Here is a 9948-nt window from a genome sequence, read left to right as displayed (position 1 = left end):
AAAAAAAAATTTTTTTAAATTCCCATGGAAGCACCAAATACCCCAAATAGCTGCACAAAAAGAACAAAGCTGGAGGTATAGCACTATCTTATTTTTTTTTAATTACAAGCTACAGTCTTCAAAACAGTATGGTGTTGATATAAGCATGGACATATCAAACAATAGAACAGAATAGAGAGCCCAGAAATAAGCCCATGCATTTATGGTCAATTGACCTTTGACAAAGGTACCAAGAGCATCCAGTGGGAAAAGGACAGTTTCTTCAATAAAAGGTATTGGAAAAAGTGGATGTCCACATGCAAAAGAATAAATGGACCCTCACCTCACACCATATACAAAAATCAATTTAAAACAGTAAGCTGTAAGACCTGAAATTGTAAAACCACTAGAAGAAAACATGGGGAGAAAGCTTTGTCATGTTAATCTGGACAATGTTTTTTCAGATGTGACCCCAAATTTGCATACAACAAAAGCAAAAATAGAAAAAATTGAATTGTTTCAAATTTAAAAGCTGATGCAAAGGAAACAATCAACATCATAGCAGAATTTTCACAATAGCCAAATAATGGAAACAATGCCAATATCCATCAACTGAAGAATGAATAAATGAAATGTGATGAATCTACACAATGGAATATCATTCAAAAATAAAAGTAAATGAATGGTTAAAAGAAGTTTGAGTTAAAAAAATAAATAGATGAAGTACTGATACATGCTAAAATATGGATGAAACTTTAGGAGCATTATACTAAGTGAAAGAAGTCAGAAACAAAAAGTTATGTATTGTTTGATTCCATTTATATGAAACATCCAGAATAGGCATATTTATAGAGATAGAAAGTAGTTTGGTGGTTGCCTATAGCTGGGTATGCTAGAAAAAAAGACAGTGACTAGATATGGTATTTTGGAGAAGGCGGTTGTGAAATTGTTCTCAAATTGATTATGATGACAGTAGTGCAATTTTGAAAAACTAAAAAACAGAATGTACACTTTAAATGGACACATTGTATGATACGTGAATTACCTCTTAATAGGGCTCCTATAAAATTTGCAATTAAATAGAAAATATACAAATAATAAAGAAAAATCAATAAATCAATGCTACTTTTAATAAATGATTGATAAAATAATAAACTCCTAGTTTAAGCCAATCAAGAAAAAAGAGAGAAGCCACATTTCAAGTATAGAAAAGGAAGAGAAGCATCACCATAAATATTATAGATATTAAAAGTATAGGTATAATAAAGAAATATTTTAAACATACTTATTCCAATAATTTTGACAACTTAGATGAAATAGATCAATTCCTTGACAGTCAAAAATTATACAACCAAACTGGTAAAAGAAGAAATTTTAAAAATCTGAATAGCTCTGTATTAGTTATATAAATTTAAATGGTAACTTAAAACCTTCCCACAAAAAGAACTCTAGTTCATGCTGAATGAATGAACCCAGACCTCCCCCAAAATCACATATGATAATTATTCCATTTAAAGTAATTTTCAAAATCAGGCAAAACAAATACATGGTCTTGGAAGTCATAATAGTGATTACCTTGACTGAGAGTGGTTTCTAAAGGGTTTCTAGGGTTCTGAACTATTTCTTGATTTGTGTGCTAGATAAATGTTTATTTTGGGAAAATTCATCAAGCTATACCCCCATGCCGTAGCAAGCAAGGTTAGTGCCTACTGAAATTACCACCAGGACAAGGCTATCTAAAGACACATTTGATAGTGTGTTAACTCCACAAAAAGAGACACTGTACAGTTTAAAAACAAATCTTACACAAACTTATGCTTCAATTTTTTCTATAAAGGGAGTGAGTTGTGTACAGGGAGGTTAAATGCTTTATAGATAAAAAAAAAAAAAACTGTGCTAAAATTAACTTATTCATCATTATCTTCTTCATTTTCTTCTCATCCTCCTGTTTCTTTTTTTTTCTTTTTCAAACCTTGAAAACTCCCTTTTTGCTGCATCAGGCTTTCCTTTAGCTCAGTATGCAGCAATATTTTTTCACATTTTTCTTCAGCTTCGCAGCTTTCTTTTTATAAGGCTCCGAGCCATCTGCAGCAGCGCCATTCCACATCTCTCCTGGCATCTTTCCAACATCACCAATGTTTAGGCCAGGATGTTCTCCTTTGATTTTGAGGTGATACTCATAGCAGAACAAGAAAAAGTCTGAAGAAAGCCTCTTGGGGGTGCATTGGAACCTTGAACTTCTTTTTTGTCTCCCCTTTAGGAGGGATGTAAGTTTTCATTTCTCTTTCATAATGGGCTTTGCCCACCTTTGTCATATCTTCCAATTTTCCTATTGCTTTAGCAGAAGTTGTCTTTCACCTCTCTGAGCACTTCTCAGAAAACTCTGAGGAGCTGACTGAGGCATCTGGGTGCTCCTTCTTGTACTCCTCTTAACAAGCTGGCACTAAGAACACATATGATGACTTTTGCCTCGTGGCTTCTTAGGATCTGCTTTGCCCATGTTTGGCTATCTTTCCTCAACAAGGCAGAGTTGCCCAGTGCCCATCTGGCTCTCACTTGCCCCAGCACTGTCTCTATGGAGCTCAGTATACTGCAATCGACAGACTATTTTTACCATAGAATTTGTTCATGTGTAATTACATATATGTTTGTATTTATGTTTAATAAAATGAAATTGGCATCTCTCCCCTCTAAAAAACAAATTAGTAATCTTTTTGCAGCCAAAGAATATTTGCTATTTATGTAACACACTTTCAGGGTAATGAAGTTAATATTTTGAATTCAATACAATGTAGTTATTGATTTCATAGAACTGTAGGAGAAGGCATTTAATAAAAATTCAAGTAATAAATGGGTCTTGAGAGAGTTTTGTGGCCCCCTCCTGTCACTGCTACTAATTTCTCCCAAATATTCATCAAAGGTAGTGACCTAGTATAGTGGCATCTGTTAGTTTTTCCTGCCTAGCCCCCAGTAGCCCTTTTTTGGTAAAGTCACTTAATTATTTCTTTGGGGAGCTTTTCTACCCTACCACATGCACTTTGGTCAGATTATCAATTCTGCCTTCTTCTGATCAAGAAGTGGGCACGTTGACTAAAGTAGGCCAAGCAGATTCTCTCCCCTTAGAATTTAAATCGTGAGTGACACAAGGTCAGAAAACAGAACTAATTCACCTTGACAGTAGCTCTCTGAGGAGGCTGTTTGCTGGTTTCTGTGACATGGATCTCTTACGACGCCCTTCTGCTTCCTATCCTTTCCAAGTTCCAGTTGTGTGGCTTTTCCTTTGATTCTGTGACCCACTCCATATCCTTATAATACATGACTCTCGTTAAGTCAGTCAATTTCTACTGACTGTAATTGAAGAACACTGATACAGCTGGATGTAAATATGCTCAATCACTACCATTATGCAAGAGGGTCCATAGCATTTAAGTTTTGCCTTACTTTGTACCAGAATTTGCTTCTTTATGAAGTCTATGTTAGTCCTGCCTAGCTCTACTTCTGGAGCTTCATAGCATACATATACTCCATCCTTTAAATGGCCCATGTTTCAAAACTACTATCATTTTCCCCCATATACTTTCTCAGCAAAATAACTTATTTTCTCAAAACATATATGACTACTACACACCCACTAAAATAGCTAAAAGAATGTACAGACAGACAGCTCCAAGTGTTGACAAAGATGTGGAGAATCTGGAACACTCATCTATTGCTGGAGGGAATGTAATTGGCATAGCTGCTTTGGAAAACAGTTTGGCAGTTTATATAATTTATAATCTTACTTAATATTTTAATGGGTTTTAAAAATAAATGTAATTACCTGTTGTAATGTCATCTTAGGAAACAATTTCATGACATCATGGTCTTTATGTTAGTTATCTTATCCTACAATACATTAAAGATATACTTAACTATTAATTGAAAATCTGATATACTTGTAATCTAAATTAATTTCTTGTACCGTGAGTGATACAACTCCTCAGAGTTTTCTGAGTACATGTATTGATTGACCTTTGGGAAACACCAGGTTGTTGTCTTTAACTTAAAATTTTGAATAAAATAATTTTCATTAAAGCAATAACCAACAAAGGAAGCAGTATTATAAAGTTTTACAAGCCAAACACATGGCTCACATCTACAATCCCAGTACTTTGGAAGGCCAAGGTAGGAGAATTGCCTGAAGCCAGGAATTTTAGACCAGCGTGGACAACATAGTGGGACCCTACCTCTACAAAAAAGGATTTTTTTAAATTAGGCAATTATGGTGGCACACTCCTGTAGTCCCACCTACTCAGGAGGCTGAGGTGGAATGATTGCTTGAGCCCAAGAGTCTGAGGCTGCAGTGAGCTGTGATTGTATTACTGCACTCTAGCTTAGGCAACAGATAAGACCCTATCCCCCCAAAAAAAGATGAAAAGAAAAAGAAAAGAAAAGAAAGAATTTTAGATAACATATAATAAGACACAGAAAGTGTTAGGCCTTTCATTCATTTAGCAAATACTTCAAATTGGGTGTTTTTGTTTTTGTTTTTGTTTTGGTGGCTTTTCATCAATGGAAAGTGACTGAAGAGCCAGGGATGTGGAAAACCTCCAGAGCCGGGATGTCTCCCTTCTACTCCACATCTGACATAAACATGTAATTTCAGGGAAGACGGAGACCTCCACATAGGAAGGAGAAAAAGAAAATATAACAAAATGTTAAGTGGTTGTTTTAGGAATTATGAGTCATTGAGTTCTTTAAATTCTCAATCATATTCATTTCTCTGTCAAAATTTAATATGCCTCCATATTTTAGATAAAAACCATACAGTAAAACTTTTTGTTCTTACGGATACCTTGGATAAATAGATATCCAAATATATCTTCTATTCTTTATAAGAATAAATTTCTAATTTTATATTTTTATTGAAAAGTAAAAAGCCAAGCACTGCAGCTTGTGCCTGTAACTTCAGCACTTTGGGAGGCTGATGTGGGCAGATTGCTTGAGCCTATGAATTTGAGATCATCCTGAGCAACACAGTGAGACCCCACCTCTACAAAAAATAAAACAGTCAGCCAGTCATGATGGGCAGCATGGCATGCACCTGTGGTCCCAGCTACTCGGAAGACTGAGGTTTGAGGATCACTTGAGCCCAGGAGGTCGAGGCTGCAGGGAGCTGTGATTGCACTGCTGCACTCCTGCCTTGGGTGACAGAGTGAGACCCTGTCTCAAAAACAATAATAAAATTTTAAAAGTAAAAAACAAAAATTTAAGTGAAGATATTAATTTTGTATTTTAAAAATGTTGATATTTACATACAACCTTTTATGGCTAGTTATGCTACCACCTACTTCCAGTTCTCAAAGCACTAGAAATAGGTGTTTGGTTCATTACTATGTGAAAAATAGAGTCCAAACAAACAAAAACTAACGGTACTCAATGGCTAGAGTAATACACAAAAACAATGGGTTCGGAAATAATGCACCTACAACCTTCTTGTAATTATAGCTTGACAACTTTTAAAGCTCTATAGGTTCAGTGATACAATATGTGGGATTTGCTTCTAAGTACTATAAAAGGGATGACAACAAGCTTGGCGCTGGGTAGATGGAAGGGACAGGTAAAATGGGAACAATAGCAGAACATTGACCATTGCTGAAGTTGGGTGGGTATTCATTATTGTATTTTCTTCATATTTGAAAAATTCTATAATAAAAGTTTTAAAAACAGCCCTCACCAATAATTGTGACTTTACTGTCAAGTATAGATTCCCCGCTTCAAAAAAAGCTTGTGACCATTTTGTATGGCTTGTCTGGAAACTTCTGTAAATCTTATGTTTTAGTAAAATATTTTTTGTTATTCTACTTTGCCTTTGTACAGTTTATTTTACTGTGTTTATTTCATTTTTCCCAATGTGACAATCATACTTTAAAATTAAAACTGATGGAACATTCTGTCCTGGTCTTCACCATCTGACAAATTGAACGGCAAGAGGTAGACTTTGCCAGTTTCTTTTCACTGATGCAGATTTGTGTTAAGATCGTATTGAATGGAATATTTATAAACTGGCCCTGAGTATGCATAAAGCATCAGTATCTAACCTTTTTTAACCTCCTGGGAATTTGAAATAAATGTATTTGTGTTGTCGGATTAGATGGTCATTGGTGTCTTGCCACAGTGTTTAAATATTACTGTACAGGAAAGTCACAGCAAAGAAAGCAGTTGTAACTGACATGTAGGACTTTCACAGTTGTGCCACATTTTTGCCTAAAATTTGGGTTATGACTTTTTCTTGGTTCTTGTCTGAAAATTTTATCTGTAACCTTTGGAGTGTGATTAAGAAACACTGATCTGATAATCATTTGGGATTTGCTGAGGCATCTGTGAATCTTCCTTATAAACCTGCAGATCTCAAGCATCCAGCCTGTGTGTTATTAGAAAGGGATTCTTTTGAGAGCATCAAATCCTCAATTAATGATTCTTACTTTCATCCCTCTAGTATTTGCTATGGGAGCTTCTTTTATTCTTTAATTTGAAATTCAGTAATTTTTCTTCTTCATTGACAGAGTTCCTCCCCTCACAAAACCGTTCTTTAAGTCACAAATGTAGCAAGTCATAAATACATAAATGCTAACCTTCGAGTTGGATCTTTGTCTCTTGCAGTTTAAGATGGATATTGTAGCCCATCTGAATTTTCTTCATTCTTATTCCCGTAATTCTGGAGTTTCTTCAGATTGTAGTGTATTTTATTGTGCTCCTATGTAAGATGAAGAATTAACTATTAAAATTACATTTTCAACATAAAAAAAGAATTTTTACAAACCTCTAAATATGCATGATCACAGAAACCTAAAGCAAAATTTGTTATAGTCCCAAAATAGAATAAAATAAACAAACAAAAGATTCTCTCTGAAATAAAGCTCCAGGTGGCCTACAAAGTATTTTGTGCTATTTGTACAGGCAAGTGAGAAAACAATTATTGACTAGTAAGTACACAATTATTTTAAAGTTGTATGAAAGGCTACTATCGCCACCTACTGGACACTGTTGTTGACTACTTGCTATAAGAAATTAAAACCAACAATCATTATTTAATAGGTCCCCCATCCCACCTTAAGCATCTAGTTAACAAAACAGTATAAATAAAATCATCAAATTTATATTTTTATTTATTTTTATATTAGTAATGCTAATTAATGTTACGTTACATCACTTCTTAGTGTGAAATGCCCCCTGCTAGTGTGAAATGCCCATGCTAAAAAGGTATATTATAAAATTTTGGTTTGAAAGTACATTGATGATCATCCTATGATGTCGTTGTTTTACAGAAGGTCACAGAATTTGAATTGTTTGCCCATAGGGTTAGAACCCAGAATTTAAATTATTTGCACATAGGGATAGTCCAGAAAGTTAGAAAGTAGTCCTGGCTCTTAAGTTCAGTGCATTATCTTTTTATCATTTGTCTTTTAAAATCTTGACTTCTATTGCAAATTTTATATCTTCTACAACTTGGCTAATTGCACACACCAGTGATTCTCCACTCCAGTGCATCAGAATGACTTGCAGAATTTTTAAAATAAAGCTAGCACCAAAGCCAGAAATTTTTACATCCAGCCAGAGTTAAAAGAACTATTAGTAGATACCGGTATTTCTCAAAGTGTGGTCCCTGGACAAGCATCATCATCATCATCATCACCTGTTTAGAAATGCAAATGTTCAAGGTCCACCCCAGAGTACTGGGTGGGAGGTTGTAACTTGCATTTTGCAAGCCCTTCAAGTGATTTGGATACAAACTAAACTTTGAGAATCACTATATTTACTACAAAACTGGTAAATTCTTAGTCTTATATACAAGAATTAATTTAGCTGTAGTAGAGCCCTCTGGCTGTGCATGTCTGAGGATTGGCTGCCAGGGGCTAGACGGTTTGCTGAGTCCATGTCCCCTGGCACTAAGACTCACACAGCAGTCACATACAGCTACCTGCATCCTCCAAGGTACCCCATCAGGAATGGGGCCAACAACAGCAGGCCCAATGATTTATGGTGTGAATTTGGTCGTTATGATCCTCTAGTTGATGTGTATGTTCCACTTACACTCACTGTCCAAGAAGAGTTGCTTATGTTCAATTTGAGGATGTTATCGATGCTGAAGATGCTTTACATAATTTGGAGAGAAAGTGGATTTGTGGATGTCAAACTGAAATAGTTTGCACAGGGGGATTGGAAGACACCAAATCAGATGAAAGCAAAGGAAGGGAGGAATGTGTACAGTTCTTCACGCTACGATTATGACAGATACAGATATTCTAGAAGCCAAAGTTATGAAAGAAGACCAAGAATTCAGTATTTTGCTTACATCTATAAAAGACCTTGTAGTCCTAGAAATAGTGGATGGACTGAAAGACCACAGTGTAGCAGAAGCCGTTCCAACAATGATAGTCAATCACTGATATCCGTGTTTTTCAAGATCACAGTCCAAGTCCCAGCCCAAGAAAGAAATGAAGGCTAAATCACATTCTAAGTCTGCATCTCATACCAAAACTACAGGCAACTCTAAAACGGATTCCAAAACACAAGTCTTTCTCAAGACATAAAAAGGAATCAAGGAAAAGGGAACCACCTTGCTCCAAATCCCAGTCAAGATCATAGTCTAGGTCTAGGTCAAAATCTAGATCAAGATCTTGGACTAGTCCTAAATCCAGTGGCCACTGATAGTATAAACTATGATCATTTTTAGGCATGTATCATTCATTTGCTTATAGATTGGTTATATTAAAATGACATGCTGTTTGAGAAGCCACTCCTAAGAGTCCAGTTTGTTTAATGTTATGAGCAGCTACCAATTTGTGTTTCTGTATATTTTTGTAAAGATTCTCATCTTTTATACTTGAAGTATTTGGTGAAAAGGTGTTGGTTGACCATAATTTGCAACATTGTCTTACTAAAAATAAACTTTCATATTCCTATTTGGTAGAACTGTTAACCTAGAAATAAGATAGAATGTTACAAAAGTGAAGTTGTAGCCAAGGTACAACACTGACCACTCAGACACATTTAGGTTCAGGGTGGACCTTTATGTCTTATCAAGATGTATAGGCCCTTGGTAATAATTTATGATGCAAATTGTTCTTTCGTTAACTCCACTGTCTTGGGGAATAATGCCAACTAAGTTATGTAGTATTTTCAGGAACATTAAGTTTTTGACTGAAACATAGAGCCTTTACTGATTTTTTTTTGTTTGTTTCTACAGATTTGGAACATAGACAACATCAGAAAAACTCACCTTAAAATTTGAGGTCAATAATGTCAGAAACAATTGTGAGGGGAAAAGAATGTTCTTACATAGCTATTCTAAAATTTAAGGAGTACTGTTGACCATAATATTGCTTAATTTTCTTACTGCAATTAGAAGCAAGTGAATTGTTTCAAAGTGGGCTTTGTGTGTATGTGTGTGAGTAGAGTGTGAAAGAACTGAAATATTGATGCTTACAGCACTTGGACTATGCATGTGTATCAAAATTTGCCTGCTTCTTTATATGGGAGGCTTGCTCTTCGCACCCCAGTTTATTTAATGTGAGACACATTCAAAAACAACACACTCATTCTAGGTGATTCTGTGGTGCCATGAAATTTAAAACAATTTTGGAAAAAAGATTAGTCAATTTTAAGCAAGAGTCACATCTTTTGAATTTTTGACTATCGGTGTAGTACCTGACCAGAAATAAAGAAATAATTACCCTTTACCATTTATAATTTCTAGTATTTCTCTGAAAGATTGTTTTGGGGACAAAAGTGACCTGACATGTCCAATCTCATTTTGGATAAAAAGCTAGCATCTTTTAAAATCTGATTGTTTGCTTGCAGATGTAAGTAAGAATTATGGAGAAGCAATTCCTTTAAGAGGATTACTTATTTCAATTGTTTTTAGTAATCTAGGCTTTGTCTGTAGGGAACAAAACAATGATTTTTAAATATTATTTGTGAAATGTG

At 35.1% G+C, this 9948-nt stretch overlaps 1 pseudogene; it reads left to right on the top strand.

Moving 5' to 3' along the window:
• The first annotated feature begins 7849 nt into the window (after positions 1 to 7849).
• On the top strand, positions 7850 to 8670 carry LOC119472905 (annotated as a pseudogene).
• The last annotated feature ends 1278 nt before the right edge of the window (positions 8671 to 9948 follow it).

Source organism: Cebus imitator, unplaced genomic scaffold, assembly GCF_001604975.1.
Source record: "Cebus imitator isolate Cc_AM_T3 unplaced genomic scaffold, Cebus_imitator-1.0 Scaffold123, whole genome shotgun sequence".
Classification (NCBI taxonomy): Eukaryota; Metazoa; Chordata; class Mammalia; order Primates; family Cebidae; genus Cebus; species Cebus imitator.
Note: the sequence above shows the minus strand (reverse complement) of the source record. Positions and strands in the feature narration are given on the sequence as shown.